The sequence below is a fragment of the Chenopodium quinoa genome, unplaced genomic scaffold (genome assembly GCF_001683475.1).
Source record: "Chenopodium quinoa cultivar QQ74 unplaced genomic scaffold, ASM168347v1, whole genome shotgun sequence".
NCBI lineage: Eukaryota > Viridiplantae > Streptophyta > Magnoliopsida > Caryophyllales > Amaranthaceae > Chenopodium > Chenopodium quinoa.
The window spans coordinates 4,363,683-4,377,096 of NW_018744268.1; the positions used below are offsets into that span (position 1 = coordinate 4,363,683).

General features: G+C 43.6%; 1 long non-coding RNA gene across 3 annotated transcripts; it reads left to right on the forward strand.

Annotated features, from left to right (window-relative positions):
* The first annotated feature begins 9,332 nt into the window (after positions 1–9,332).
* LOC110694895 lies at positions 9,333–12,228 on the forward strand. Of its 3 annotated transcripts, XR_002505975.1 has the most exons (4): positions 9,333–9,506; positions 10,572–10,655; positions 10,994–11,066; positions 11,935–12,228. It is a non-coding gene; the product is annotated as an uncharacterized LOC110694895 (long non-coding RNA). The 3 variants fall into 3 exon arrangements; XR_002505974.1 differs by having other exon boundaries at positions 10,488–11,066; XR_002505973.1 differs by having other exon boundaries at positions 10,572–11,066.
* Positions 12,229–13,414: the final 1,186 nt, after the last annotated feature.

Genomic DNA, 13,414 nt, shown 5'->3' on the forward strand with positions numbered 1-13,414 from the left:
GTCGAGGAAATCATACACAGACGCTCGGCTACTGCTAGAGCAGAAAAAGAGTGACCGATTGTCAGAGTCGGCCTCTACTTCAAACTTCCAGGACAGTCTGTGAAATACCTCGATGAGGCATACTCAGTCGTATCATGAGAGTCAGTCAGGCGGCACCTCCCGTCAGTCCGGCTTTCATAGCGACCAGGCGGTACCAAACTTACCGTTTGTACCGCAACAACAGTATTTTTTTTACAGCCACCTCCGTTTGGTGGTCATGCAGCAAAAAATGTCCAACCTATGGACTGGCAGCTTCGGTTGCTTAGACTTGGTGAACAGCCGTCGGCCTTCTCCAAGGAAATTACTGAAGCCGCTCAGCCGGCCAAAGTGAAAAATGTATTAGTAGGCGCCTATGACGGCACTACTAACCTAGAAGACCATCTTATGGCCTTCACCAACCTGATGTACCTTCAAGGGCTGGATGATCCCATTTGGTGCAAGTGTTTCCCAGCGACTCTCAAAGGAATCGCACAACAATGGTTCGGCAACCTGCCGACTGGTTGTGTAAATAGCTTCAGGACGCTTGCTTACTTATTCACCTCCTACTTCGCCATGAACATCCCTGCGAAGAAGACGACCCTTGATTTAGGAACAGTTCAGCAGGGCGAGAAGGAGGGGCTTTGTTCTTACATCAGGCGGTTTAACCTGATGAGAATACAGATTCAGGGGTTACCGGATGAAGTAGCCTATACTGACTTTTTCAGAGGTCTCAAAGACGGGTCGACCTTCAAATTTGATTTGGTCCGAAAGAGGGTGGCGACTCTTCTAGAGGCCTTGATTGAAGCGGAAGCCTATATACAGGCGACTGATCTTTGTAGTACGGTAAAACAGTCGGACGGGAAAAGGTCCGACAAAAGAGAAGGACGACAGAAACAGTCGTCCAACAAAGACGAGAAGAGAAAATAAGTCTGGGCGGCTGATTCCTCTAAACAGCCGGCCTAGAAAAATAAAAAAGAATTCAAACCATACTCCCCAAAGTATGCGTTTAACAAGGATAACCAGTTTATCCTAAAAGAAATCAAGGGACGGATCTCAGTTGAGAAGCCGGTCCCCATGAAGGGTTCTGCAAACAACCGGAACCAAGATAAATTCTGTGCTTATCATGAGGATGTTGGTCATCATACCAATGCTTGCATCAGTCTCATGCGGTATCTGGACCGCCTGGCTGAGCAAGGTGATCTTGACATTTATGTCAAGAAATCTACGGGGAACACTTCCTCAAAAAAGCAGTCGGCCAAAAAGAATCAACAGGCCGACAGCTCCGATACAGATGATGCAGTCGTCTACACCATTGCAGGCGGCTTCTCAGGAGGCGGCCCCACTATTAGGGGCAACAAAGACAACATCAGACGGTTAGATGTAAATTCCGTTCACCAAGAACGGCCCTCCAAATATTCATTTCCTGAGATTGTCATCACTGAAGAAGATCTAGGAGGGGTAAGAGGGCCGCATGACGACCCTATCGTTATTGAATGTAAAGTGGCCAACCAGAGAGTTGGCCGAATCCTCATAGATACCGGAAGCTCCTCAGATCTCATCAGTAGAAAATGTCTGTCGAAACTAAAATATCAGACTGATTGCATACATCCGGCATCCCACCCTTTAGTAGGGTTTGGAGGAGGAGTCGTCCACCCACTGGGACGAGTGGATTTACCCATCCGCCTGGGTGAAAAAGGGGAAGGACGACACATGGTAGTCCGGTTCCTGGTAGTAGAAGAACTCTCGGCCTACAACATGATTCTGGGACGACCAACCCTGAATAAGTCCAAGGCTGTTATAATCCCATCTCTTATGTTGCTCAAGTTTGAGAGGGATAATGGAACAGTCGGATCCCTAAGGGGAGATCAGAAGATGGCCCGAGAGTGCTATCTCTCGGATGTCAAGCCCACTGTTATGGCCACTGGGTCAAGTGGTGGAAAAACAGACCTTGACAATGTCAAGGAGAGTGCGCCTGTTCAAGAAGCAGGCGGCAAGAAGAGAAAAGCATCCCAGACAGGGGCCGCAAGAAAAGACAAAAAATAGCAATCAATGGCAGAGGAGCGGTCGGATGAATTCCGCCCTCAGCCGACTGGTGAGCATACGGACTTGATCTTAGACAACTCACGTCCTGAGCGAACATTCAAAGTTGGGACGAATGCTCTGAGAGACCTTGGTGACGACTTTCACAAACTATTGAAAGAATACAAGGACATCTTTGCATTCGAAGTCCATGAAATGCCAGGCATTAGTCCTGATCTGGCGGTACATAAACTGGCCGTGGATCCAAAAAAGAAGCCGGTAAGGCAGAAGAAGCGGAACCATGGCGAAGAAAGAAGTCAGGCGGCAGCCGCCGAAGTTAAAAAATTACTTGATGCAGGGTTCATTCGGCAATGTTACTTCCCAGAATGGGTTGCAAATGTGGTGCTTGTTAAAAAGCCGAATGGCACCTGGCGAATGTGTGTAGACTACACAGACTTAAACAAGGCGTGCCCCAAAGACAGTTACCCTCTGCCTAAAATTGATAACCTGGTCGACTCAACAGCCGACCATGCTTTGATGAGCTTTATGGACGCCTACTCTGGTTTCCATCAAATTCCTTTATGGAAGAAAGATCAGGAGAAGACGGCCTTCGTCACTGATCAGGGGTTATACTGTTACACAGTCATGCCGTTTGGTCTTAAGAATGCCCCGGCTACCTTCCAGCGAATGATAAACACTGTGTTCTTTGATCAGATTGGGAGAAACGTCGAGGCATACATTGATGATATGATTGTCAAGACTAAACTTCAGAAAGATCATCTGTCGGACCTCCGAGAAACTTTCGCCACACTCAGGCGGCACCATGTCATGCTCAATCCCAAGAAATGTGTCTTTGGAGTTGAGTCTGGGAAATTTCTCGGATTCCTTATCAATCAGAGAGGAATAGAGGCGAACCCTGAGAAGGTGCAGGCGGTCATTGACATGCAGTCGCCTCGTACCATCCGAGAGGTTCAGAAGTTAACAGGTTGTCTGGCGGCCTTGGGAAGATTTCTAAGCCGATCAGGCGACAAATGCCTATACTTTTTCCAGGCAATTAAGAAAAAGGCAAGGTTTGAATGGGGGCCGGATGCCGAGGCGGCCTTCCATAAATTGAAAGTTCACTTGCATTCCTTGCCGAGGCTGGTCAGCCCTTTGCCCAAAGAAACACTCTACATGTACCTGGCCGTCTCTGATCATGCGTTAAGCGCTGTTCTCCTTGCTGAAAGAGACGGCTGTCAGCTCCCGGTCTACTTTGTCAGTCATGTACTGAAAAATGCCGAGTTGAGGTATCCCTTAGTTGAGAAATTTGGTCTTGCACTCTTCATGGCTGTTAAAAAATTGAAGCCCTACTTTTTGGCACATGCAGTCGTCGTGTATACAGACCAACCTATCAAGCGGCCACTGACCATCATGGAGTCGTCAGGCCGAATGATCAAATGGGCCATAGAAATACAGAGCCTCGAAGTTACTTTCGAGCCTAGAAAAGTAGTGAAGGGGCAAGCCTTTGCTGACTTTATTGTTGAGATGACTCGTCCTCCTTACTCTCAAGTTACAGACCAAGTCTGAAAGGTATATGTGGACGGAAGCTCTACTTCAAATGGTTGTGGAGCAGGCGTCATATGTCAGTCTTGCGCCATGAAATCTATCGCCTGAGAATGACTAGATCATACAACAAAAAAGTACACAGGCGTCCACTCAAAGTAGGGGACTTTGTACTTAGAAAAATGGAAGCAGTTGGTAGGGCTAATGAGTCTGGCAAACTAACTCCCAACTGGGAAGGACCCTACCGAATCTATGAGGAAGTCAGGGACGGTACCTACCGTCTGGAAACACCAGAAGGACAACCGTTGCCTCGAACTTGGAATGTAGATAATCTAAAGAAATATTTCTTTTGAATAATGTAAATAGTCAAGAGCTACTTAATAAAAGTTTGCATACTTACTATTCAATTTTGTACTAAGAGGGGCACGCCTACTAATAAAGAGTCGGCTACTCTCCATTGAGTATTTTACTCACAATAGGGGCATGTCGTCTGGACATATAGTCGGCTACTCTCCATAAGAAGATGGCCGACCGGTTCCAAACACATAGCCACCCCCTTAATACTTAGCTAAAAAGATTAGGGCCTGGTCGACCCTGTGCCTAACAGGCGGCTACCCTCCTTTTACTTAGAACCTACGTTCACCAAGAACTTACCAAGGCCACAGGCCGAATGATCAGACCAGGCGCCAAGCCAACTGATCAAATCTACAAAACTAATACGACCTGTCCCAACATCATAGCAGGCGTCCGTCGGCATCCCTCCGGATGAAATTCGTCGCAGAGAGCAGCTCCCTTTTGGGTGGAACATTGCTCTATAAACTAATTACACGGCACCTATACGACTGTCCCCAAGGGCAACCACGTAGCCGTTTTTGAGAAAAGATAACTCTATCACTAGCCAAACCAGTGGTAGCAGTTGACATCTGAGTCAGATGACCGCCTGTATTACTTGGGACAAATGCAGGGGGTACCTCTTGAGTTAATAGCCAACAAACATTGGCGAATCAAGGGTCTAGCCGGCATCCGCCGCCTGGTACCTCTACTTCTCAAGCAAGAGTGACGGCGACTGAGTAACTCCAACGTTAACTCATAGTCACTCCCTCAAATTTGGTATGGAACCTAAAAGGTTTGAGTAGACCGCCTGTTTTTTGGCAAACAGGGGCACTCAAACCCCTATTCCTACTAGGTAACCTATTGAGTTAATAGCCAACAAACATTGGCGAATCAAGGGGATCAGTCGGCCTCCGCCGCCTGGTACCTCTACTACTCAATCTAGAGTGTGACGGAGACTAAGTAACTCCTATGTTAACTTATAGTCACTCCCTCAAACTTAGTATGGAGCCTAAAAGGTATGAGTCGTCCGCCTGTTTTTAGCAAACAGGGGCTCTCAACCACTACTCCTGCTAGGTTAACAAATTATGAGTTAAAAGCCAACAAACATTGGCGAATAAAGGGAAACAACCGGTACCCGCCGCTTGTTATCTCTACTACTCAGTTCCTTGGCGACTAGGTAACACTCATGTTTACTTGGTCAGACCACTTTCCTACTTGGTTAAATTTACAAATGACAGGACCGCCTGCCTAAAAAGGATCCAGACAAAATAGTTCGAATACCGATTGGATAAATGGCCGACTGATCGTCTATCCTGGAAACAGACAACCAGTCGTCCAGGGGCATAGGCGGCGTGACTAACTATCCGTACCTGTCTGCAACTATCGGCCATGTAAAACAGTCGGTCTAGTGAACAATTGGATATTAGAATATGGAATACTTTGATAAATTTGAGGCAAAACAAAAATTCAATAAAAATAAGCCGGTCATTAAAGACCAGCAAAATATTCAAAGCCCCGGCCCCCTGGCCGGGTAAATACAAAACAATCGGCACGCAGGCCGTGGAAAGAATACATAAAGCTTAAGAAGGGGGCAGATCTTCAATATTAGCAGCTGCCGCCTGGTCAGCACTCTTCTTGCTGGACTCGGCTTCAGCTGCATCCTTTTTTGATGCCTTACCCCCAAGCGGCACAAGCGCCACTACCGGCTCCTCCTCCTCCAACGCTTCCTCCATCGCCTCTTCCTCAGCAGCTGCCAGGATCTCTTGATTATATGTATCAGAACACTGGCGGTACGTTTTTTCCCAAGAGGCAAAGTCGGCATTGGGGAAGAGGCGGCCCCAAGTCATGCGCTGGATTTGAGCGGAGTCTTCCATCATCTCCCGGACCAGATCTTTCTTCTCTTGCTCGGCCTTTTCCGAGAGCTCCTGGGTAAGACTCTTCTCTTGGGTCACCAGGCGTTCCTTTACGCTGGCCAAGGATTTCTCCAAGGCTTCGTATGAGTACATCTTTAGGCGAAGAGGTTTCAGCTCGGCCTTGAGATTTGTGATGGTCGCCTCCAGCTCGTCATTCTTCTTCTGGGCCGCCTCTAACTGAGCCCGAACAGCGGCGGTAGCCTGCGCCTGATAATAAAGAATATCAATGGTCAGAACTTCATTTTGGGCAATTTGAAACATTGCCTTGTCACAGTCAGAGGCGGCCATAGCTTTTGCAGCCTTTACCTCTTTGTTCTTCCGGTCAAGCGGCTTGCGAAGGCTGTTCACTCGGAGCAGGGCCTAAGTACAAAGGAACAGGCGTCAGTTTCCAAACAAAAAGAAAACAGGCGTCCAGAAATTTAAATACTCAAAAATATGCTAAGTATACCTCAGCAAGGACCCCTGCAATCCCGTCTAGGTCAAGGGTGCCGACACCCCTGACCGCCTCCCTTTCAGCTGGAGGAACTGCCCTGATCATAGACTTGGCCATCTCTACCAAGTCAGGCTCCTAAGGGCCGGCTGCATCAAGCATAAACAAACGGATTAGACCTAGTAAAAAAGGGAGCGAGTCTAAAATTTACAAGGACAACTTCTTACTTCTAGGCGGCCCAGTTGGAGTTTTAGAAGAAGTGGCCGGCTGTTTCTCAGCCGCCACATGTTTCCTTGCAGAACCAGGAGAGCTGCCAACAGTCGTCTTCTGGGCCTTGGGGTCCGGCTAATGGGAAGATGAAGCTCTTGGAGCACCCGTCTAAAAAAGAAGAAAAAAAGTCAGTATATGCATAAACACAACTCCAAAAAGAGGGTGAAAGGTTCGGAGCTCACCAAGGGTGCCCCCTTCTTGGGGGAGTCGGTTGAAGTTTGTTGCATGATGGAGGCCCGCAACATGGCCGCCGCAGTCTTGGAGGCGGTGATTTTGCTCATGGCGTCAGCTGCAAAAACAAACAGCAAAGTTAATAAAAGTCATAACAAGAAATGTATGGAACAACAGAGTATTCGACAGGTCGACTACCTCTTGAGCACCGACTGCTGAGGCCACAGGCGGCCAAAAAGTACTCGTCGTAGAGCCATTTGAAGCTCGGGACGCAGTGCAGGGGTACTTGCTCTCGTACCCCTGAAGTAGAGTCGACCCTCGACTCTACTTTAAAGAGTCCTTTATCAAGGATCTCTTTCTTAGCCTTGGGGGGAACAGGCGGCATGCTCCGGCCGCCTGCAAGAAGGGGCGGATTCCTGTTCCACCTATTGAAGCGCTTTTTCAGCTCAATGTCTGAACTCTCAATGATGAGGAAGGTGCTCCGCCAGTCCTTCCACTTGTTTGCTTTACCTCTCGTCATGAGGTAGCCCCTGTGGCTTGTCAATTGATACCAGCCGGTACCGCCTGTCTTAGGGGTCCGGCTGAGATAGTTCATATGGGCGAAAGCCTCGAAGCTCGGCTCCACCCCGTGCAGTTCGCACCCGGCCACATAGCCGAGTACGTTTACCCAGGAGTTTGGGACTAACTGCCATAACCCCAACTCATACCCATCCAAAATCCGCTGAACAACCGGATGTAATGGGAAGCGCAGCCCTGCCTTGATGGCCGCCTCGTAGCAGCCAAAGCAGGCGCTATCATAACTGGAACCAGCCGGCCAGACGACTGTGTCTTCTGGATCCGGCACAAACACTAGAAAGTCGGGGCCCATGGTGTGGTTTGCAATAAAGCTCTCCACTTTCTCTTGCATGGCTGTGATCCGGCCCCGAGTTACCGTGCAGTAATAGGGGGTATTTAGCTCTCGGTGAGAGGCGGATGGCTCCGCCCAATTGTCCCCCTTCTCAACTGCGTGAGAAAGTCTCGCCTCTTGCAGGCGGCTGTTTTTTCTTCTGTGTCCAAAGAAGCATGGCCAGAAGAGCTTGACTCGGAATCGTCCTCTGACGAGTCCGAAGAGGACGACTCCTCCCCTCTCCCGGAGGGGCCCACCTCCTCTCTTTGAAAAGGAGCAGATTTGTTAACTGTTAAATGGGAAGGGGTCACTATGACTCCTCCCTCAGAATTGCCGGCTTTCAGGCCGCCTTGTTTCACTTCCCTATCTGGCGCCTGGTCAGATGTTTCACTAAGCGGCACCCTGTGGGAGGAGCCGTCTGAATTTGAGATCCTAGCAGTCTTTTTCGTTCTGGCCATCCTGCTCTGCATAGACACAGATACAGTCGGACTTTGTATAAAGGGCAAAGATGGGTCCGGAAAAGGGCAGGCGGCACTCCTAGTCCTAGATTCAGCCGTCCCCGGTGACCGGCTGATCACTAACCTAGGTCGTGTCGTGTGCTTCCGTGGTGCCATTTCAAAAAATAAAAAGAAAATTAAGAGTAAGAGAACTGACAGTTACCTGAACGAGTGACGGTTGATGAAGTTCTGAAAATCCTGTGCAGTCGGCTTGTCAGAACAGGCGGTAGGCAGAAAAGGTCCGAAATGTCAGAGCAAGTTCAGGGGTCCGAATGTTCTCAAAAAGTTCTCAAAGTGTCAAAATGAATCAAGACAACTCTCCCTTATATAGGCGAAGTGAGAAGGCGAAGGGTCACTTTCAGAATTCAAAATTTGGGCGGGAAAATCTCTCGGCCTTTCGCCGCCTATTACAGTGCGACACCTGTCACAGGTAACACGTGACCAGTCACGTGCCACCTGTGAGGGGCAAATGATTAGGGGATTTTGCTCCTCCAATCGGAATGCGCCACGTGGGCCAGTCAGGTCCTGCCAAGTGTCCCCCAGTTGGAACTGTCAGGGCTTGCCACGTGGCACGCGCTTATTCGTCCCCCTTGGACCTATTATTTCATGACATGTGGCATACTCCATGCCTAATGGAGAAACCGGCCACCCAGGCCCAACTTCCGAGGGAAGCCCAATCGGCCCTAGGTTAACCTAAACCTAGGATGGGCACGTTTCCCAAGGTTATAAATACCTCCCTTAATCCTCATTAAGGGGGATTACGAAAAAACACATTAATTACACACAGTAATAACCGGCTGATCTCGCTAACAAAGCAGATTACCTACATTAAACACTCTCACCTAGAGAGACCCAATCACTTTAATTTCCGCATTAATTACTCCTTAATCAAGTACTAACTTGACCGTTGGAGGCGGAGCTCCCACCACCAGGAGTCTCCGTTATTTTGCAGGTACAGGCGTCCGGTTCCAGTCTCGGAATTGTAACTCTCCCGCAGGACATCAGAAAACCCCGAAACAATCACAATGAGGTTCAAATTTTGGGTAATTCTTGAAATATTCCCTACAGTAACTGACATAATTAAGGTCAGTTACAAATACCGGATCAAAGATAGGCTAACCAATTATTAGTAACGGGCATAAAAAGATCGCTTACAAATAAATGGTCAAACTTCGTTGACCTTATTAATCGTAATGGACATTAGTAAGGCCGGTTACTAGTTAGTAGTAGTTACCCGTACTACTTTTGGTGTTAATAATTACATGCCCAGACCACCCAATTATTTAACACCAACTCATGTCCTCTTCTTCCTACCCTTAAGCGCACACCCCATTTCCATACTCAAACACACACTCTTCTCTGAACCTTTGTCGAAGGCTCGAAGCTACTCCATTGCAAACAGAAATTACCAGCGAAGAATTATTAAGGTCCTACTCCCTCCACCTAATTCAATTTTTTTTTTATTTTTTTTTATTTTTAATTAAACGATTATTTGGAAAAACTAATAAGATGAAATTCTAGGGTTTGTATTTTACAAAAAGTACAATGGTTGAATTTAATTCTCGATCTATTGTTGTTTATACTGTGGTTTTACGACAAGTACGATAGTCGTATTAGAACCCTAGAAATTGTTACTACTGTTGATTGATTGCTTTTTTATATTATGTGAATATTTGTGGGTTTTTTTTGATGTATTATCAATAGAATCATAGGAAGTATTTTTAAATGATCGTAAGTTTATGTGAATTACCAATATCAATGGTAAATTACCATTGATAGATTTCATCATTATTCAATATAGTGTTTATTCTAGAATTTGAATTTAACCAATATGAGCTTTACAAATGACAATATATCTGAAAATTTTGGTTTTTCTTTTGGAAGGAGTTATCTTATTAGTTGAAGGTTTTAAGGTCTTATGATGCTATTTATATGCTGTTATATAGTACCTGATATTTTTAATCTTGTAATTATTTTCTGAATTATGTTGGTTTCGTGATACAATGGAAGATAATTTTTATGCCCTTATTATTTTGTAATTGTGGTTTTGTTTGTTTTATGATATGTTTGAAAAGGAATTTATGTTCTAATATCTACAGTGGTTCATATTTTTTTTAAAGTAAGTTAGTTTTAACTTTTAAGAACAATAATCTTTTTCCTTGGGTGGTAATTATAAGGTTTGTTTTATTACCTCTTCTCAATGAATACGGGTCAATTAATTTGTTCTACAATCTTCTTTGTTATTTAATAATATTATCTATAATTGTTTTTTTGTGTCCGATAGTTAAGCTTCATATTATTGCTACTTGAAATATATTGCTGGTTGAAGTATATTGCTACTTGTGATTCTTTGTTTCTAGAATGTCTATGTGAAGATGTTTGTTTCATACTTTATTTCATGCTATCAGGAGCATGATTTGAGTGCTTTTGGTACGACCTTCTGAAGATAAGTACCCTTACTTATGCTTTTGTTTGGTATGATATTGCATTAGGTGTGGACGTGGTGAGGATGATCATGGTGTTGTTTTGATGGGCTGGCTTTAACTATTGAGCTGTTCAATTTGTTGTCAATTACTGTAATTCAGTTTTTATTTCTTCTTCTTTTTTTTTTTTTTTTTTTTTTTTTTTTTTTTTTTTTTTTTTTTCTATTTGATGTTAATTGCTGCAACTTTGTTTAGTATATTTGTCTTCATTAATGTCTCATAGTGATATAACCTTTCTTAATGCGAGTACTAGTTGCGATCCATCAACCAGCCAGTATGTGAAATTTTTTTGCCTATACTGTTTCCAAATAATCTGAAGCTCGTGTTTGAAATTCACTAAATTATTAGTGAATCTTATGCATCTCTTTCATTTTCTTTTATTTTAGGTACCTAAATTCCTAATCTTATATTGATTTTCTCTGTTTTACAAGAATTTTTTATAGAGAGTTTAGTGAGATGATGGTGTCATCTGATACTTTGTGCTCCAAATCCTGAGATATTAAGGTTAGATCCCATCATTCTTTTTTTTTCAAGGATAGATCCTATCATTCTGAGAATATATTTGTATAGTTTTATGTTGCATCTTCTTATTTCAATAATTTTCTCTTAGTGTGAATGCTCTTGGAGTTAGGCTCTTAACTTGCTTATAATAATAGTTCATGATAGAACTTATTATGTGTTACCTATATTGGATGCTTTTAGGTGATTTTCCCCGGGCCCTCTCATTCAAATTGATTAATTTCATCATATAGTTCCTTGCATGCATCATGAATAGTTCACCAGTTTCTATTCACATAGCATTTAGGATCATGCTCATAATATATACTCATTTAAAAAAAGTTTGGCATCTATTTTTTCTTCTTGTAATTAGCAGGAAAGTGATTGTTTTATTTGATACTTTGTGCTCTATATCAGATATTGAGGTTAGATCCTATCATTTTGAGCATATACTTTTATAGTTTAATGTTGCATCTTCCTTAGCTATTTTTATAATTTATCTTAGTCAGGTGAATGATCTTGGAGTTGGGTTCTATTTCTGCTTATAGCAATAGGTTTTGGTAGAACTTATAATTTATCGTCTTTGTTGGGTGCATGTGGGTGATTTTCCCTATCCCACCCAACTTAATTAAGTACATTTTGTTGTTCCTTGCATGCATCATATCATGAATCGTTAACCTGATTCTATTCAGGTAACATTTAGACACTCTGAATACTCAATCTCTTGTAATCTTCGTAAGATTCAATAAGTTAAAAATCCATTATCACTACTAGAGTAAGTTAAAACTTTTATCGTTGGAACCTTTTAAGATATCCAACGAACTCATATTCTGGAAATTATTTAAAATTGGTCTTTGTGATAACTATTTGGCAGGTTGGTTTTGGATGCATTGTTCAATATTATTTCAAGTTTATTCTACAAGCACCTTCAGAAAAGGTAAACGACTTATGAGAGGATGATTTCTACAAGCAATTCTCAGATTGTTCTATTTTAGAAATCACAATAATGTTCTATTTTAGTTCAAATCACCTCTTATCACTCTGTTATTTTAAGATGACATACATGTCCTTCGTAGTTGAAAGTTGGTGACATATTTGTAATTTACATCTACACCATTTTCTATATTTTATAATTGATGTAGATCGATGTCGATTAAATTAGACCTTATGTGGTTTTTATTAATAATCATTGTATTTATTTCTGTATAAAAGTTGGGTTAATAATTTATGGTGCTTCACATTAAATAAAATGTAGCGGGGGTAATGATAGGGCTGGCAAACCCTGACCCGACACGAAAACCCGATCCGAACCCGACCCGAAGTTATTGAGAGAGACCCGAACCCGACCTGAACTGAACCCGAACAACCCGAATTCGACCCGATTTGACCCAAATTTCATATTTCGTAATAATATTAAGTTTTACACTATTTTTAATAGTTTCTAAGCATAACCCGAAATCGACCCGAAATCTGACCCGAACCCGACCTGCTGACCCGAATTGACACCCCTAGGTAATGACAATAGGGGCATCTGCTACTACTGCCATTTTAATTTTTTTTAAATAAAATACAATGCTATTCGTAACCGGCATTAAGATTTTCTAGTTACTAATAATGCCCTAATTGTAACCGATGTAACTTAATGCCAATTATGAATAGTATGCTTTCTAAATTGGAAAATATACTTTTTGTAACTGGCGTTAGGTTAAGCTAGTTACAAATAGTACATTATTTGTAACTAACATTAGCCGGTTACGAATGATTTTCACTAGTTGTAACGGTGGCATTTGCAACCAACAATGCCAGTTACAAAAAGTCAATTTCGCCGGTTACAAATAGCATTTTTTCTACTAGTGCATTAAATGCCAAACTTCTTTATGTCTTGGTTTGATATACCAATTTTAGCAACGTAATCTATTTTGCACTTGTAGGATGTCTTGATTTAAAGGGAGCATGTCCTGACCCAAGATGGTGTGGTATGGAGTACGAGGAGTCATTAGGAGAAGACTAGAAAGCAACCACATTTGGTTTGTAAGGTTGATGCTTTGTCTAAATTGGTCAGCAAGTTGGAGTCCAGAGGGGAGGTTGTGAAAACTATGGGGTTTGAAAGGTTGCTTGATCTGAAGTTGACTCATTTACCCCGTTAGTTTTGTTACTGGCTGTTGACGAGGGTCTATGGTGATGGGACGATGTCGTTTGGCGATGGGCAGATTCTGGCCTTGTGTCCGGAACAAATATAATGTGTACTTAGTATTCCTATGGGTTGTAAGCCTGTTCCTAGGATTGTCGACGCCGGTAACAGTGAAGTGGTGCGTAAGGTTCGTCAGGTTGCTGCTCAATTTGGCGACAGTAAA